The 19,655-nt window shown below is 41.6% G+C and overlaps 1 protein-coding gene across 2 annotated transcripts in view; it reads left to right on the forward strand.

Moving 5' to 3' along the window:
- The window catches only part of LOC113168127 (NACHT, LRR and PYD domains-containing protein 12-like), a 260,345-nt gene that overhangs the window by 103,233 nt on the left and 137,457 nt on the right, over positions 1-19,655 (forward strand). The window contains exons 1-3 of one of the 2 annotated variants that reach the window (XR_004463468.1): positions 8,450-8,545; positions 12,382-12,451; positions 13,710-13,754. The gene's annotated coding sequence lies outside the window, so the exon portion shown is untranslated. Of the gene's footprint in view, positions 1-8,449; positions 8,546-12,381; positions 12,452-13,709; positions 13,755-19,655 lie in introns of those variants that run through there. The other variant, XM_026369133.2, reaches the window with a different exon arrangement.

A 19,655-nucleotide genomic window follows, 5' to 3' on the forward strand; every position in this document is an offset into this window, starting at 1 on the left:
CTTGTTAATATTATCGTTAAAGGTAGCATGTCAGTTTATAATTTTCCGATTTTGTGACCTGATCTTCCTCGAAGTGACAAAAATGAACAACCAATTTCTTTATTTATATTTCTAAATATATGAAATAAAACATTCATGATCTTTCATGTCTATATTGAACAGACACGTAGCTATACACCACAACTCCATTCTATTTCATTGATTGGACTCCAGATTTGCTAACACCTGACTATAGTTGACGTTGTGACATCAGTGTTTCACTGACTTTTTTTTAATGGTTGTGTTCAATAAAGACATGAAAGATCAGGACTTTTCAAATTTGTTTTAAGTTAGAAATATTGTGTTTGTTTATATTTGTGACTTTGGTGAAGATCAGATTACATTTCATGAACAGCTGATGCAGAACAGGGAATTGGAAATCACTTACTTTTTCTTTCCACTTTCCACTGTCCACTTACTTTGTGTCAAAAACAAATAGGAGTATGTGTTGTTGGTCAGTACAAAAAAAAAAATCACCAAGTCCCCTGTGTGTTATTTTGTGTGTCTGCAGACTGTCAGGCTGTCTGATCACAGAGGAAGGCTGTGCTTCTCTGGCCTTGGCTCTGACCCCCAACCCCTCCCATCTAAGAGAGCTGGACCTGAGCTACAATCATCCAGGAGACTCAGCAGTGAAGCTGCTGTCTGCTGGACTGGAGGATCCAAACTGGAGACTGGACACTCTCAGGTATGGAGAGGCCTGCTGCAGCCACAGACAATGTCTGATGGAGGAGGCAGTAGGGATGTTGATGATTAATGACTCTGTTTGTTTAGATGAATAAAACAAACGCACCTCTTTGACATGAAAGGACAAAAAATGTGTCAGCATCAGGAGAGATCTTGTATGATATATAGGATACATAAAATCAGAACTAGAAAATGTTCATTTCATCATTACAATCTGTCAAAGAGGAAAAACTCCTTTCTTTTTTTTATCTTTCCTCCATGTCACCTCCCTGCTCCGTAGAATTCCAAGATAAGGACTCCAATTCCTTAGTTGTGTGCTGAATGTCCATCCCTACATACAAGCCTCCATTAGAACAGAACCAGAACACACTGTGTGTATGAGAGCCATGTAATGTCCATGTGTGCATGCTGAAAGAGAATGTGCTGCTCTGACCCCCCTCCTCCTTTCAGGGTGGAGCCTGGTGGAGTCCGATGGTTGAGACCAGGTCTGAGGAAGTGTAAGTGTGTTTTTAATGAGACTGATGAAAACAAAGCAGCAACATTCAACCATCTTCAAACTGTCACATCACTCATTCAAATCCCTGATGTCATGAGTCCTCATCAAACTGATGATAGATTAATAACTGCAGCTGGATTGTGTCTTGTTCTCTCCATCAGATTTCTGTCAACTCACCATCGACACAAACACAGTGAACAGAGAACTACGACTGTCTGAAAACAACAGGAAGGTGATTTGGATGGAGGAGGAGGATCAGTCATATCCTGATCATCCAGACAGATTTGACTGGTATCAGCTGCTGTGTAGTAATGTTCTGACTGGTCGCTGTTACTGGGAGGTCGAGTGGAGCGGATACATTTCTATCTCAGTGAATTACAGAGGAATCAGAAGGAGCGGATACCGTAATGACTGTTTGTTTGGATGCAATGATCAGTCCTGGAGTCTGTATTGCTCTGATGGTGGTTACTATGTCTATCACAATAACAGACAAATGTCCATCTCCTCCTCTGTCTCTAACAGAGTATCAGTGTATGTGGACTGTCCTGCTGGGACTCTGTCCTTCTACAGAGTCTCCTCTGACAAACTGATCCACCTCCACACCTTCAACACCACATTCTCTGAACCTCTTTATCCTGGGTTTGGGTTCTGGTCTCGTGGTTCCTCAGTGTCTCTGTGTTCAGTGTAGTACTGAGAGTGTCGTCCTGTCAGAGAAACGTCGTCTCTGTTGAACAGATAGTTCAGTATCTACATGTCTGTCTCTTTCACTCACACACACGTTTTCAGATTCATGGATTCAATCAGTTTCTCCTTGAACCGGTTCTAAATGATTCCTTGTAAACTTGTTCCTCTTCCAGTGAAGTATTTAAGAAGTATTACCTTTGTGTACTTACCACCTCTGTCCACAACACTGTACAGTGTGGAGACAAGAAGCTGTTCATCAAGTGTGTAGGACATGTTTTGTCGAGTTTAGGTTGTTAGAAGTTGAACTAACTAAAGTCTCAGCTGCAGTTTAAACTCCATACTACAGTTTGGACTACAGTCAGACAGATTCTATGAGCATCAGGTGGTTTTAGGTGATTTGATATGAATTCCTGTCCTTCTGATCATATATGTGTCCATCAGCAGCTTCACAGGCCTGAATGTGAACTACAACCTACAGACATGATCCAATAGATGTGTCTTTCAGGTAAGGTCGACCATGAGCAGATGATGTATAAACACATCCACCCTGACAGTCACATCAACAGCACGGACGGCTGAAGATACCTTTGAAACTCCACCCAGTCCATTTGGTGTTTTTAGTCCACATGTCATTGTTGGTTAAGAGTGTTTTGTGGATCAACAGTGGTTTTAACTTTCCTCTGTTTCACTGTCACATGTCCTCTTTGCATTGAAGTCAACGCTTCAGTTCAGGCTTTCACTCCCGACAGTGTGAGAGTGGACTGGGCAGGCGTAGTGTCGTCGTTGTTTAGAGAACAACTGTATAAGAAATATTTAGTGTACTTTTACTGAAGTACATGAGGGAAACAACCATTTATCAACCTTATGTAGCAGGTGGAATGAGGACTATATTGATTCAGATGAATAATAATAATAATTGATTCTTTATTAATCCTCTTGGAGAAATTCATTTTGGACAGGAAGCTGCATTTTAGGCACCAAGAGTTCAGGGTTCAGTGTCTTGTCTAGGGACACTTCAACATGCAGCCAGGAATCGGGGGGTGAACTGGGAATCGTCGCCTCTAAAGAACAGTTTAGTTTAATCCTAAAACCCATCGTAAAAAAACTCTCTGTGCTTTTCTTTCTTCTTTTTCTTCTTATAATGAACTATTTTATTTCATGTGGCTCTTATCAGAGGTGAAAAGTAACTAAGTACATTTACTCAAGTACTGTGTGAAGTACAGTTCTGAGGTATTTGTACTTTACTGGAGTATGTCTTCTTCACTACATTTATTTTACAGCATTAGTTACTAGTTACTTTTCACATATTGTAAAAAACTAATAAACAGTTGATGTTTTTTCATTTTAATAACAAATGTTTATCAAAATATCACTTTACTAGAGTATAAATAGTTAAAGGGTACTTCTACTTGTACTGAAGTATTTTCCTATACAAATACTTTTCCCTTTGCTCAGTTCTTGACTTTGTGTACTGTAAACACCTGGTTCTTATCCTGTGTTACTACAAACTGAGCAGAAGACCAGTTCACAGTATTTGTACCTTTTGATTTCTAGTGTGTGTCTAGTGTGATTCTACTTGTTAGAGTTTGATCCCGTGTTCGCAGCACAACTTGTTCCATTAAACATTTTCTGTATCTCAGTGACTCGTGAAGCTGTTTCCTGAATGATCCACACACAAACACTCACAGTGATGGAGACAGAATTTCATCCACTTCATCAGTGAACTGATGTTTTTAATGTTTTACATGTTAAATCAAAGGAACTGAAGCTGTTAAACAAAGACGCAGTGAGCTGAGAGCAGCATTAAAAAGCCTGTTGAGGAGCACAACCAACAGAAAACAAGCATGTGTATTATTACACAACACAAACTGGTCAATTCAAATGATTTGTACCATTGAACCTGAGGATGGGTCTGAATGTTCTCATGTAGCTCTGAGAGGAATCAGAACAGTGGACACGAACAAACCAAACTTTATTCTAAACACTCTGAATTACAAAGAATCATGTGTTTGTCAGTAAAGAACAAGTCAAACAATCATTTCATGTTGTAAATGTGATATTGTTCATGATTCAAATAGAAATATATCATAACCAGAAACGTACTAAAACCTTGGTGAGATGGTGTCAGACTAACTTTCCTGTGAACTAATGAGGGGGGAGTGTTTTTGAAAGTAAAACCTACAGCTCAGTTTCACACAGTCAAGAAAGTGACTGAGTAAAAACAAAGTGGAAATAAATTCCAATCAAACGTCAGTCAACATGTGGTCTAAATGTAAAATGTCTTCCAGAGCAGCCACAGTAGAGATGCTCCCTCCATCCCAACACTGGCTGATAGAACTGGAGATGATCTCCTTCGTCTGTGATCGGGACTGTCAGTGCTGTGGTTTCCTCAGCACAGACTGTGGTTGTACTGGGCAGATTGTGAAGCGGCTGTTCAGTAAAAACTAATCTGGAACATTAAGATCAAATGTGAGGATCCACTGTGTAGGTGCACATCATCACTCTGCAGGACAGTGGGACGTTTTCATTGGCTTCATTCAAATGTGCAGCTAATCTGGAGACACACAAACATCCCGTGACCTTTAACAGGTCAGTCATTAGCTTTAAGACGTTTGACACTAGAAACCAGAGTCCACAGTCTCTGTTGAAGACTTGAGTCATTTTGAGGGGAATGGTTCAGTGTAAGAAGGAGCTGGGTTTGAATCCACAGGTCGGTCGGGTGCCTTTCTGTGTGGAGTTTGGATGTTCTTCCTGTGTTTGAGCGGCTTTTCTCCAGGTTCTCCGACTTCCTCCCACAGTCCAAACACATGTATGTAGGTTAATGGACTCTAAACTGTCCCTGGGTGTGAATGTTTGTCTGTCTCTGTATGTCAGCCCTGTGATAGACTGGACACCTGTCCAGGTGGACCCTGACTCTGATCTAATGACAGCTGAGATAGGATCCAGCACTGCTGCGACCCTTCAGAGGACAAACGAGGACAGGATAATGGAGGGAGAATGGGTGGCTCAGTGGAGACACTGTTTGGACACTGAGGTTTCACTGTATGTGGAAATGTGGAGAAAGGTTGAGGTTGAATAAGCTGTTGGACTCTGAGCGTCAGTCCCTCACCTGGGAAATTTCAGAGTGTTGCATCGGGAAAGGTGTCCAGTGTAAAAACCTGAGTCAAATCAACGTTGTTGTTGAACCAACATGATGCTGAAATGTGGAAAAAGGTGGATTTTGATGTCCAGATAAAGTCTGTGTAATCTATAGTTGAGCCAAAGTTAGTTTCTCCTCTTTGAATTCCAGGTTTGGTTTGGTTTTGTAAAAACATATAAATCATCTGATCATAGTGAGTCGTAGTATCAGACAAACACAGGACTGTAGAGGTCTGGACTCTGTTGGTGTTTTTCTTGAAGGAGCCAGTGTCACAGCAGTGATTTATTTGATCTCTGGTCCATATTGATTTATTCTGAGAGTTTAGCCCGTGTCCTGCAGTAGATCCCCGCTGGCTGTGTCCACAGAGAGTGGGTTCACCCTCAGCAGCAAGTATCACTGGAGCTCAGAGAGATGGAGACAGTTAGTTAACAGAGGATAGAACCAGCACTGCTGAGGCTGATGGAGACCAACTAGATCTGGGATTACGGCTGGGATGGAGCTGCTGATTGGGACTGTAGCCGTATCTGTGCTGCAGTTGTTGTGGTTCTGATTGTCCACATGATCTCATTCTGGTTCAAACTCTATGAATCACTCAGCAGAGATATAGACAGAAAGGTGGTGTACAGTAACCTGGACAGTACACCATAGAACCAGCACTGCTGAGGCTGATGGAGACCAACTAGATCTGGGATTACGGCTGGGATGGAGCTGCTGATTGGGACTGTAGCCGTATCTGTGCTGCAGTTGTTGTGGTTCTGATTGTCCACATGATCTGATTCTGGTTCAAACTCTATGAATCACTCAGCAGAGATATAGACAGAAAGGTGGTGTACAGTAACCTGTACAGTACACCGCCTTTCATCCAGGGACAGCTGGGACTGTGGGAACACAGTGCTGAGAGCTGGTTAGCTTTCTTAACCATCGGAGCCTCAGGACTGATCCTGGGTCTGATCTTATCTCTGTCTGGATTCATCGACTGCAGAAAGAAGGTCAAAGGTCAAAGCAGGACACAGTCTGGACCCAGTTTGTATAGATGCTACTTTTGATCCGGGTTTAAACTGGACTCCAGGTTTATCAATCTAATGCTGCGTGGGAACTTTTGTCACCTGAACTTTCTCCTGCTGTGTTCTGCATGTGTGAACCCACAAGTCCGCACCATGTCTGGACCTGATCCTCCAGAGTCAGTCCGGACTGCATATGTGGAAACGTCTTAACAGTAGTTCTCTCACTAGTCCTTCTACAACCAGTTTGCTGCTTCACTAAAACAACAAACACTGTGTGTTAATGTATTTGGGACCAGTTCAGTCCAGTTTTAGTGATGACTGTTGACCCCTGTCCTTGTTGTGGAGCAGGACATATTCTGGTTCCCACTAACTGAGACCTGATCCTGAACCTGGACCTGCAGCTGCAGCTATTTATTAGACGGAGGAAAAAACAGTTAGTGCTTCTGTTTCCTGCTCAACAGACAGTCAGTGCTGCCACCTGCTGGACTCTGCTGGTCTGAACCTGATCCAGGATTCTGGTTTAGGTCCACACCAGGTCTCTGCAGTAACACAGAACCAGTTTTTATCAACTACTACAAATGTGAAACAAGCTGACAAGAAATATTTGATCCTTTTTAAAGGTCGAGTTTCTCTGCTGTCAGAGTCACATGTTCAACACATCTGAACTACACTTGTACTTTTATGTTCATTTACTTAGTACTTCAACTTGAGTACACAATTTCCAGTGGTACTTCTACTTGTAGTGGAGTACTGTTTGAGGCAGGTACTTGCTCTTGAGCATTGAGTTTGTTTCCATATATTGGTAAAATTAGGAGCATCCTGTCTCAAAGTAATGCTGAAAAATATAAACTGGTCTCTAAGGCTCAAAGGATTGTGTGGAAATAAATCAAATGGAACAATTGTAAATCTTGTCTCCATTATTTTCTATTTGTGGACATGTCCTTGTTATTTATGTCCATGTGCTGAACTTCTGGGGATGACTTTGACATTTCAGTAGAATAAAAACAACAACTATAAAGTTTATTAGTCTACATTCAGGAATGAGGAGTGTTTGTGTGACTGTAGCTATAGATTAAGTTTAGTTTCATTTTTATTACAATTATTTAACTGATGCTGAGTGTGTGTGTGCAGCCACACCCTTAAAAATATGCACCTACTTTAAATTAAACTCTGTCACAGAGTCAAAAAAAACTGGATGAACAACTTGCTGTTTGTCGAACCAGAAAGAGAAGAAGACCAGAAGAACAACAAGATGAGAATCGAGGTCTACTTATAAAAGAGATCATATTAAATAGTAGTAGTAGTAGTAGTAGTAGTAGTAGTAGTAGTAGTAGTAGTAATACTTAATTAAAATAACAGTGAGGACCAAGTGGTTGTTTGTCCACCTCCATAAAAGTGAAGCAGACAGCTGCTTATAGGATGTTTTTGGTGAATCAGTCTAATATCTACAAGACTGCACACGTGGTAGAAGTAAAACTCAAACTCAAGTCACAGTATGAAAACCTTACAGAGTACCTCACTACAATTAGAAGTACCACTTCAAATTCTTTACTATTACTGACACATGAAGAACAACAGTACAAGTACTCAAGCATTATTTCAATATGTCAGCATAAAACCTTTTAACATGTGTTTGTCTTTTATAAAGATTGTGCTACTACACATCTTCAGTGAAGTCAGAGGTGCCTCAGGTCTGTTCAGACACAGCTGATGACCACTCTGCACTGCTGTGTGTTTGTGTTTATAACCTGAAGATCTTCTTCTAAAACTCTGGACACACTGCTGTGATTGTTTGAATGTCAGATAGAATTAAACTGCTGACAAATGTCCTGTTACTTGTCATGTAACAATGTACAGTGTTAATTTTTGCAGAACACAAACAAGTGTTTTACACAAATAAAGATAAATATACACATATATACACACATACATGAATCATCTGCCTCCATTTATCCTCTGCATCAACTCACTTCATGTCCTCTCACCACATCTATAAAGATGAATGTAGTGAGAGAGGACATGAAGGTAGTTGATGCAGAGGACAGGGTTAAATGGAGGCAGATGATTCACTGTGGTGACCCCTGAAAGGGAACAGCTGAAAAGAAAAGAAGAGATAGATAGATATACACATGATGTCAGAGTGAATGTCAGTGTTGTTGTCAGTGCTGAATGTGGAGAGTTGTAGTTACTGACAGTGATGGTGATAGTTTCTCTGTGAGTCTCTGTCTCTTTAACAGTCCAGTTCCATCCACATGAATATCTGACTTACTTACTATAAGAACTGACAGCAGGTGAACTTTACTCTGACTGAGACTCAGTCCGACCAGTCACACTGCATATTTTATAGTGAAGACATGAAGGTGTGGCTGCACACACACACACACACACACACACACACACACACACACACACACACACACAGATGAAGGACAACAGCTCACTTGTGTCAGAGTCTTTTCTCGGAGAGTCGTCTTCTTCTCCACTTTGTCTCAATCTCCTGTAAGTTTGCTGTTTGATTCTAGTCTGTATTAGTCTGTGTTTTCCTCTTTTCGATGCTGTTCACAGAAACTTATATTAGTTTGTTCCACTAGAAACAGCTAAAATCTGCCGCTCCTTTCATCAACTAACTCTGAATGTGATGAGCCAACAACAGCGTTACCTGTTAGATCTGAGAGTAAATGAATCAGAGGAGAAGTAGAGTTAGTGGATGGTCTCTAGTTGAACACAGAGTCGTTGTTACTGTGGAGCTCCACTTACTGAGGACTGAAGGCAGCTTTTCCTGCCTCCATCAGCCTGTGGAGGAGGCGGAGATGAGCCGCTGCTCTCCCGCTGTCTGAGCCACTAAATGCGGTCTGAGCTCGGCCGGACAGCCGCTGGAGAACAGCTCCGACTTTCTCTGTCAGTAGATCCTCACTACAGGACTCATGGGCTTAAATAATGTTCAGATAGAATAAGAAATAAAAGAAGACAGTGTTCCAGGAAGTAGTCTCCTCCTTCTTGATTTCCTTATTTTCTGCTGCTGTGCAGTTTCTGTTGGAGGTTTTATTGTCTCGTTGGTTTATTAGTTTCTTTTATCTTGGACCTCCAACACTTCATGAATTCATCATGTGAATGAAGCCACGCCTCTGTCTTAGTGCAGATTTATTGGGGTCTTCAGGAGGTTCTGGTTCTGGTTCTGTGCTCCACACAGTGAGTGAACAGCACAGTTGTGATCATTAGTGTCTGGATTCATATGAACATCAGCAGCATCAACATCAACGTGGACACAGGAACTTTAAAGGAACATTTCACTTCATTCTTGGATCCGTTGGACTGTTTGACACATCACAGCTTGTTGTGTTCACACAGTGAAGCTGATGTTGTAGTTAGTGACTCTGAGCACCAGAGGACGCCGACATCCGTCCTCATTCCTCAGTGTCGACGTCCCAGTTATATTTCTCACTGAGACTCTGTTAGAAATAAGTGAGACGCAGAGAAGAACGATGGAAACGAGAGAGAGAGAGACAAAGCTTCCTGTGTTTGTTCCGTCTGAAATAATCTTGTCAGCTCTCAGTGTCCACACAGCTCTTCTCTCTGATCACATGTGATGGATCTTCTCTGTCAGCAGCAGAGTCTCTGATTCCAGAGTCTGGTTCTTCACCTGGATCAACAACTGTACTGGTTCTTTAGAGAACTCTGATCCTCTGATACCTGCAGCTCTGAACTGTTCTCTTGATCTCAGTCATCAGGTTTGAAGTTTAGACCTAAATCATCTCAGGATTTCACTGTAGTAAACTCGGATTTCTTCACAGACTCAATGATAGTAACTGTACTATAAATACAAAGTATGAGTACACAGTATTTTCTGTGTAGTCACACTTTGATCTTTACAGTATCAAACTGTGAAGACTGACCCACTGCTCTCTCTGCACCTCTGCTGTCTCTACATGTGTCACAGACCAGGAAGTGTTTCAGTGTTTCTGGGAAATCACCTGTACTCACAGGTAACACCTGTCACCTGCAGCTGATCTCTGAACCAAACCTTCATCATAAAGAGACAGAGCGATGCTGGAAAACCACATTCCTCAGGTGTTAGTCAGACAGGAGCAGAGAGTTCATCAGGGCCAATCACAGTTTTAGTTTTAGTCGTGTTTCAGTCTGAGGTTTTTCTTCATCATGTGTCTTTGGAGGCTTTAATAATTAGTAACAGCTAAAGAAGTGATTCATATTGAACATGCAGGTACGAGCACTGGGTACAAATAGACTTAATGCGTCTGGTAGCAGGTGAAACAAAAATAAGAATAAAAACAATCAAAACAACAGCAGCTGTTTGTCTTTAACTAGTGCAGTTTCATCAGGTCTGATTCTGATTCCATAAGTGAGAACGCAGCTGACAAGTGAACATGTGGACAGATGATTAGTGCAGACTCAGTTCTCTTTGTGTCTCTTTGTGGACTGGAGCTGATGCAGGAGTTTTTACATCTGGGTGAATTTTAAACGGAGTGATTCCACCTATCAGCTAAAACAGTAACAGGAAGTGGTGCTTTAACTTTAATGCTGCTCTGATGGACAGTGGATCACAGCTGCTGCGTATGGAGCTGTGTAGCTGCAGAGCTGTCAGTGTCCATGCTGACACCGGTCCACCAACATTCAAACAGCCAGCTAGTGCTAATATTGGAGCTGTGTTAACCAAAGTTAGCACAGACTATGAGGATGAGTCGTGAGGGTCCAACACCTTTGTGAGTAATATTTGGAAAAACTGGAGCTGTGAGAAAGACGAGAAAGACACATGGACACAAAAGATTTACACATGTTGGTTATAAAGAAAAGAACTGTCAGTGCTTTCATGTGGGGACTGATCGAATCGAGGTCGTCTGCTGAAAATAAGCAACTTATTTCATCTGGTCTTTATTGATCAGGGTCTAATGAACAGAGATCTCATCAGACTGGATTCAGCACACAGGCTGTGACTGTAGCACCAACACAACATACAGCTGTTAGCGTAGCTGTTAGCTCTGAACTAGCCTCTGACTCCTGCAGGTAGACTGACTGACACAGGTGGGTCCACTGGGTCACGTTCCTCAGTGGGTCTTCATCCTTTCTAGTTTCAGGCTGCAGGGTTCCACAGTTCCACCGGTTTGTTCCCATGTTACCAAGTTTTACACAGGGTTCTTTAGAGGGTTTTAAATTGGGTCATGAAACCAGTTCAGCCAGTTCACATTCCACTCAGACTGTTCCAGTTCCTCCCTCAGCAGGAAAAACTCAAACCCTGAGGTAACATCAGTTTGTTCCAAAGGACTAAAAATTCCAGTTTTACCACAGTGACGTAGAGAAAACTTGAAACCAGAAGCAGCTCAGTCTAAAGATCCTGGTCTCAGTGAGTCAGTCCCAGTGGGTCAGCTTCATTACTGTTTCCTGTTTAAAAGAACAGTGATGTCAGGTTCAGTCTGTATAAACAAGATGACATATTGGACCACGAAGTCCTGGAAGTCAAACTAAACCTCTGTAGAACCTTGGTCTAGATTATTATCTGTGAGGGAACGGACTGACAGGGACTAAAGAGGTAGGTACCAAAGGGAATATTTATTAACAAAAATGAGGGGACACAGGGAACTAACACCAACAAAGTATCAACTAAAAGAGACCCGAAAACACGGTGGATAAGGACTAACAAAAACCAGAAACAGATGGACAAAGTATCAACAGAAAACAATGCAGTAGTGCAGGCAAAATATAAATGAACAAACTAAACACACAAAGAACCGACTAACTACAAGGAACTACACCTACAGACTAAGAAATACAAAGTAACAAATGAAAATCACTGCAGAGGGCAGGCAAAACATGACCCAATACACAAACCAAACAATACAAAGTGACAACAAAAACAGGCACTGCAGAAACAGACAAAAAGCAAAACTCACGTGGGGAAAACAGTCCAACAAACACAAGAGGAACTTGACAGACAAACAAGCGTTTCTGAGGAGCATGAGCATGTGGAGGACACAACACAATATGATATGACACGAGATGACACGACGAACCAGCGGGGAACAAAGGACTGAGGGGAGCTTATAAAACAAAAGGGGAAATTAATCAGGTAATCAGGAGTCCAGTGGGATGAGTGGAGGTGACAGCAGGGGGAGACAAAAACATCCAAACAGGCAGTGATGAGGCCTGAATCCTGACAATTATCACATGTTCTGCTCTTGTGTCTATATATATATATATATATATATATATATAGATATGGAGAAAGCTTTCAGTCAGTAGTGGAACATGGACACAGCAGTCTGTCTCTTATTGTGAAAATCTGCTCCTGTTTCCTCCTTCCTACCTGTCCTACGTCATTCCAGGTAACAGCTCACCTGTGTCAGAGTCTTTTCTCGGAGAGTCGTCTTCTTCTCCACTTTGTCTGAATCTCCTGTAAGTTTGCTTTGTTTGATTCTTTCTCTTTGGTTCCGTTCATTAAACTAATGAAGACTAAAGTTCACTAATAGGAGGTTTCACTACGGTACCGATCCAGGACCGTGGTTCCACCTCGTCTCTCTTCCTGGTTTATTTATTTCCTCCTACTGTTGTCGTTGTGATGCAGTAAAAGTTGTCCTTTTCAAACATCTGTAATGGACATTAGTCGGTGTTTTTGCTCTTTCTGATGCTGTTCACACTAACTGCTGTTAATTTGATCCACTAGAAAGAGCAGAAGTGTGTGAATGGGACTGCTGGACTGTAGCCAACGGCAGTAGAGAAATCTGCAGTTCCAGTTGGAGTACTTTCAATTCCTTCAGCAGAGTTAGTCACTCTACAAGAACGCAGTACAAGTACTTTTGAAAAACTCTGTCTGCTACCACTTGAATCCTTTTATTTTCTACCATTAGCACAGTTGTCTTTTTTATATAAATAAGGGATATTTCTATTTGAAGTTAACGTTATATTGAACTAATAATTGGACGTTTTAATCTTTGGAGATCTGAACTATTAAACCTAAAATGTTTCTTTTAAGCTAAACTCTAAAGAATGATTTATATTTTTAAACGAAAACTTTTACTGCTGTTCAAACATGATGATATTGTTGAAATTTTTGTATATCTTCAAGTCTGCTGTAAAAGTACTTCAAATTGGCATGTTCATAGTAATCATCACCCCAAACAAGACTGAGAATACCAGATAAACTTTAAAAGAACAGATTTAATGTGAATCAAAACAGACGTCATTTTTATATTTTTTTCAGTGTTATTGTTATTTATTGTTTTAAATTATACAATTTTGCTTTTAATTTTCTAAATAATCCCTAATACTTTACATTTATTGAACACTTCATAATTACATATGATCCTACAAACTACAAACAATAATTATCATACATCATTATTATTATAGAAATACCTTACACTTTAATGTGTAGGGTATTTCTATTTATTTATTTATACAAGCACATCATGTGTGTGCTGGGCTGCAGCTTCATGCCTCCATCTAGTGCACTGATAGTAGAAGTAGAGCAGCTGATGGCAGCTTCCTCTGCCTCCCACTGCTGTCTGACTGCATTCAAGTGACACTGATATGAAAGAGGAAAGAAGAGCCAATCAGTGGAGGAGCAGCTGGTCTTTGTCCAGGAGAAATGATGGAAAGGAGGATTTCAGTTTTCACTGCACATCAATGATTTGTGTTTCCTCTCCACATGAAGGTAGAAAGTGTGTGTGAGCTGATGTGGATGTGGATTCAGCAGCATGGATCAGTGTGAGGACAGAGAGGAGGGAGTCCTTCCCTCTAAAACCACTCTGTGTGGGGACCATGAGAGCCAGACCAAAGCTCAGAGGTGAGATGACTGAGACCATCGGACTGATTCTGTCTCCAAGTCTCATCTAGAATTGAATATTTCATCAGGACATTTTTACTATTCTTCTGATTCTATTTGTCATTTATGAAGGAAACTTTGACTGAATATGTGAGTGTCACCAAAGTTGTTTTTCTATCAGGTCCCATCAAAGACCAGAATCTCCTGGACCAGGACCTGAACCCAGCTGTGTGTCCTTCAAGAGCGACCGGTCAATGGATGGTATTATTTATTTTAAACAACATACTTCATCAGACACAGAGTAAGTTGTTGTGAGTTTAAAATCAGTCTGAACAATATGATGTAAACTTTCTCTAATGATAAATTGTTGTGTTCTTTGGATTTCTGGATATTTCTGATGTGAGTAAGTTGATTTCTGTTTGAATCCAAGCAGACTCTTTCTCTAGATGCCTTATTCCAACACTTGAACATTGTTCAGTGAGGGAGGCAGAGATATCTGTTGTTCAGAGCTGCTGAGACTAAACCAAAGTGACTGGTGACAGTAAAGCTTCACCACTACAGGGAGTCTCTGATTCACTGTTCACATTAAATCTGTCTTCATGGACCTTTACCTTGTGTGTGTCTCTGTGTGGACAGACATACTGTGAGCTCATTCTTGATGATTCCTCTACAGAGTGGACCAGGAGAGCTCAGAGGTTCCCAGTGGTCAGTCTGTTCAGCAGCATCCAACACAGCTGGACTCTATATTTCTGGTCTGTACATGTCCAACTACTACTTTTCCATCTGTTGTGTTCCCAATAATCTCCATGCTGCACTTTTTAGACCAGTGGATTGTCAGTCTGTCCAACATGGATCTGATGTTTGACTCCATGATTTGAGTTGGATTGTGTAATTTATATAGTTTCTGTTCCAGCTGCTGGAGGAGAACATTGTCACTTTTGTGAAGAACGAGCTGAAGAAGATCCAGAAGGTTCTGAGTCCAGATTACCCACAATGCTTAGAGAGTCAGAGGGAGGATGAGGAGGTGTTGGATGGTGAGGATGAAGATCAGAGGAGGAGCAGCAGAGAGGCATTTGTGAAGATCACACTGAACTTCCTGAGGAGAATGAAGCAGGAGGAGCTGGCTGACTGTCTGCAGAGCAGTAAGAGGATTTCTCTAAACATTTAACATCATGGACAAATGAGACGTTTACTGAGAGCTGAAGATGTGAAGTGTTAATATGTTGAAATGTGAATCATTTAGGGTCATGAAACTGTCAAACTGTGTTTTCATTAGAAATTATATTGATCATGTTTTTGTGGTTTCATTCAGGAACTTCAGCTGCAGTTTGTCAGCGTGAACTTAAATCTAATCTGAAGAAGAAGTTCCAGTGTGTGTTTGAGGGGATTGCTAAAGCAGGAAACCCAACCCTTCTGAACCAGATCTATACAGAGCTCTACATCACAGAGGGAGGGACTGGAGAGGTCAATAATGAACATGAGGTCAGACAGATTGAAACAGCATCCAGGAAACCAGACAGACCAGAAACAACCATCAGACAAGAAGACATCTTTACAGGCTCACCTGGAAGAGAGGAACCAATCAGAAGAGTGATGACAAAGGGAGTGGCTGGCATTGGGAAAACAGTCTTAACACAGAAGTTCACTCTGGACTGGGCTGAAGACAAAGCCAACCAGGACATACAGTTCACATTTCCATTGACTTTCAGAGAGCTGAATGTGCTGAAAGAGAAAAAGTTCAGCTTGGTGGAACTTGTTCATCACTTCTTTACTGAAACCAAAGAGGCAGGAATCTGCAGGTTTGAAGAGTTCCAGGTTGTGTTCATCTTTGACGGTCTGGATGAGTGTCGACTTCCTCTGGACTTCAACAACAATCAGATCCTGACTGATGTTACAGAGTCCACCTCAGTGGATGTGCTGCTGACAAACCTGATCAGGGGGAACCTGCTTCCCTCTGCTCGCCTCTGGATAACCACACGACCTGCAGCAGCCAATCAGATCCCAACTCAGTGTGTTGACATGGTGACAGAGGTCAGAGGGTTCACTGACCCACAGAAGGAGGAGTACTTCAGGAAGAGGTTCAGAGATGAGGAGCAGGCCAGAAGAATCATCTCCCACATCAAGACATCACGAAGCCTCCACATCATGTGTCACATCCCAGTCTTCTGCTGGATCACTGCTACAGTTCTGGAGGATGTGTTGAAAACCGTAGAGGGAGGAGAGCTGCCCAAGACCCTGACTGAGATGTACATCCACTTCCTGTTGGTTCAGTCCAAACTGAAGAACTTGAAGTATGATGGAGGAGCTGAGACAGATCCACACTGGAGTCCAGAGAGCAGGAAGATGATTGAGTCTCTGGGAAAACTGGCTTTTGAGCAGCTGCAGAAAGGAAACCTGATCTTCTATGAATCAGACCTGACAGAGTGTGGCATCGATATCAGAGCAGCCTCAGTGTACTCAGGAGTGTTCACACAGATCTTTAAAGAGGAGAGAGGACTGTACCAGGACAAGGTGTTCTGCTTCATCCATCTGAGTGTTCAGGAGTTTCTGGCTGCTCTTCATGTCCATCTGACCTTCATCAACTCTAAAGTCAATCTGCTGATAGAAGAACATTCAACTGATCAGGCCTCCAAACTGTTTAGACCTGAACTAAAACTTTTTCACCAGAGTGCTGTGGACAAGGCCGTACAGAGTCCAAATGGACACCTGGACTTGTTTCTCCGCTTTCTCCTCGGTCTTTCACTGCAGACCAATCAGACTCTCCTACAAGGTCTGCAGAAAGAGACAGGAAGTAAATCACATACCAATCAGGAAACAGTCCAGTACATCAAGAAGAAGATCAAAGAGACTCCCTCAGCAGAGAAAAGCATCAACCTGTTCCACTGTCTGAATGAACTGAATGATCGTTCTCTAGTGGAGGAGATCCAACAGTACCTGGACTCAGGAAGTCTCTCCACTGACAAACTGTCTCCTGCTCAGTGGTCAGCTCTGGTCTTCATGTTGGTGTCATCAGGAAAAGATCTGGATTTGTTTGATCCATTTAAATACTCTTCAAAGTTTTCAGAGAAGGATCTTCTGTTTGTCCTGGGAGTCGTCAAAGTCTCCAAGAAAGTTGTGTAAGTACCAGCTGGTTAGTGAAGAGGTAAAATCAAAACCTTCCATGAGGGAGACTGGGGTTTGAATCCCAGCAGTAGATCCTCCATACACTTACCCTGCCTAACCTTGTAAGTTGCTTTGGATAAAAGCATTTACCAACTGACTGAATGTAAAAAGTGTAAATATAGTGGAATTGTTTAATCATTAAAACTACAGCTACTGAATTTCAACAACAGAACTTAATACTTGTTTTCTTGTATTACAGCATATTTCAGTATTTCCTAACACAATTGTTTTCATCTTTTACACTGTTTTTTAGATTGAGTGGCTGTAACCTCTCAGGGAGAAGCTGTGAAGCTCTGTCCTCAGTTCTCAGCTCCCAGTCCTCTAGTCTGAGAGAACTGGACCTGAGTAACAACAACCTGAAGGATTCAGGAGTGAAGCTTCTGTCTGCTGGACTGGAGAATCCACACTGTAAACTGGAATCTCTCAGGTCAGGTCAACCTGTGCTCTACCCTACCTTCATAAGCTTCATATGTCCTTCGTTATTACAGCTCTCAAGCCTTTCTCTTGCTTCACTCCCAGCCTTGCTCCCCTGCCATTGTTATACCCTGGACCTTCCCCTCACCCTCTAGTGATTTCTGCCCGCACTGTTTTATAGACCTTTCGTCCCTCACTGACTAGCCCTTGGATTACTTTCTCACTTTGTTTTTTGTGGTTAGTCTGTTTTCTTGCTGTATGCTTTTGATACTTTTTTCTAGTTAGTTTCCCGTTCTTCCATTTTATGATTTCTTAGTATAATAAATTCTTTCCCTTTGCATTACAAATATCTGACATTATAAATGGGTCTTTTAAAACCCCCCAACCCTCAAAGTATCTAGAATACCTGTACTTTCCTGTCTGTTTTTTTTTCATCATTTTCTAACTTTTAGTTTAGGGGTGATTACAGTTTAACACAAATATCGTCATCGTATACATCACTGTTTTTCAGACAGAGTAGCTGTAACCTCTCAGAGAGAAGCTGTAAAGCTCTGTCCTCATTTCTCAGCTCCCAGTCCTCTAGTCTGAGAGAACTGGACCTGAGTAACAACAACCTGCAGGATTCAGGAGTGAAGCTTCTGTCTGCTGGACTGGAGAATCCACTCTGTAAACTGGAAACTCTCAGGTTAGGATTCATTAAGTAAGTTTTTACACAGTTTTTCTAGACTCCATTTCTTGTTCATGTTACTGTTAAAGGTAAAGTATCCATCTGAAAGTGAAATGTCACTATTTATAATTTTCAGATTTTGTGCATAGACGTCTTTCATGTCTTTATTGAACAGACATAATAATAATGTATACTTCATTGGTCCACTTGGGGAAATTGTGGATGGACAGGTGGCAGACTGTGTCGGCGCTACTACTATTTGTTACTTTGGTGAAGATCAGATTACATTTCATGAACAACTGATGCAAAACTTTACGTCAAATACAAATGGGAGTATGTGATGTTGGTCTGTGCAAAAAATCAGGCACCAAGTCTCCTGTGTGTTGTTCTGTGTGTCTGCAGACTGTCAGGCTGTCTGATCACAGAGGAAGGCTGTGCTTTTCTGGCCTCAGCTCTGAGCTCCAACCCCTCCCATCTGAGAGAGCTGGACCTGAGCTACAATCATCCAGGAGACGCAGGAGTGAAACTGCTGTCTGCTAGACTGAAGGATCCACACTGGAGACTGGACATTCTCAGGTATGGAGAGGCCTGCTGCAGCCACAGACAATGTCTGATGGAGGAGGAAGTAGGGATGTCAATGATTATTGACTCTGTTTAGATGAGTAAAACAAAAGCACCTCTTTGCCATGAAAGTAATAAAAATGTGTCAGCATCGGTTTGTGTCTCACTGTGAAGTCATGTTGATGAACACTGCAGCAGAAAGTAGTTTTGTGCTGGAAACATTTCCTCTCAGCTGATGACAAATCTTCACTGAAGCACTTTACATTCAGCAAAGAAAAGAGGGGAGCTCCTGTAATTCTGACTTCAGTGTCTCCTTCTGACTTTGTGAACAAATCTCCTCATGATGAAATCAGGTGTTACATTAGATTCTGTGAACTGAGCAGAAAATTCAGCTTTACTGCCACTACCAGTGTTGATAGATGTAAGGAGAGAAACAAGCAACCAGGTCTATGAGAACAAGCCCAAAAGAAGTGACTGGGCTCTAAAAGATATCAGAAAAAGCTCAACACAGGCAGCCTTATCCACCTTATAGGTAGAGTTTTTATCCACAAAATGACAATGAATGAATTTCAGAGGATTGAATCATGTCACAGCATCATGTCTCTGTCTCCTCAAATAGTGATGATTGAAGCATCTTCACCTTCTTGAGATCCTGATCTTGTCATGATGAGATCTTGTGTCATATATAGGAGACAGTAAATCAGAACTAGAACATGTTCATTTCATCATTACAATCTGTCAAAGAGGAAAAACTCCTTGTTGTTCCCAGTTGAAGAATTAGTTTGTGATTGAATGTTTTTCTCTTCAAACTCCTGTTTTCACTTTCTGTCTCTGGCTGCTCCAACAAATCTGACACCAAATCAGATGAAGCCACAAAGTCTGTGTGTAATGATCAATATCCAGTAGCTGTAGGTGAACTAGACTTCCTCTGAACACAGGGCAACGTGTGAAGCTCAGCTGAGATCAGTCCACAGACATTAGAGAGAGGAAAACACACACACAGAGTCCATGTATGTGGAGTTGAGCCTCTT

This window comes from Anabas testudineus, chromosome 18 (genome assembly GCF_900324465.2).
Source record: "Anabas testudineus chromosome 18, fAnaTes1.2, whole genome shotgun sequence".
NCBI classification, from domain to species: Eukaryota; Metazoa; Chordata; class Actinopteri; order Anabantiformes; family Anabantidae; genus Anabas; species Anabas testudineus.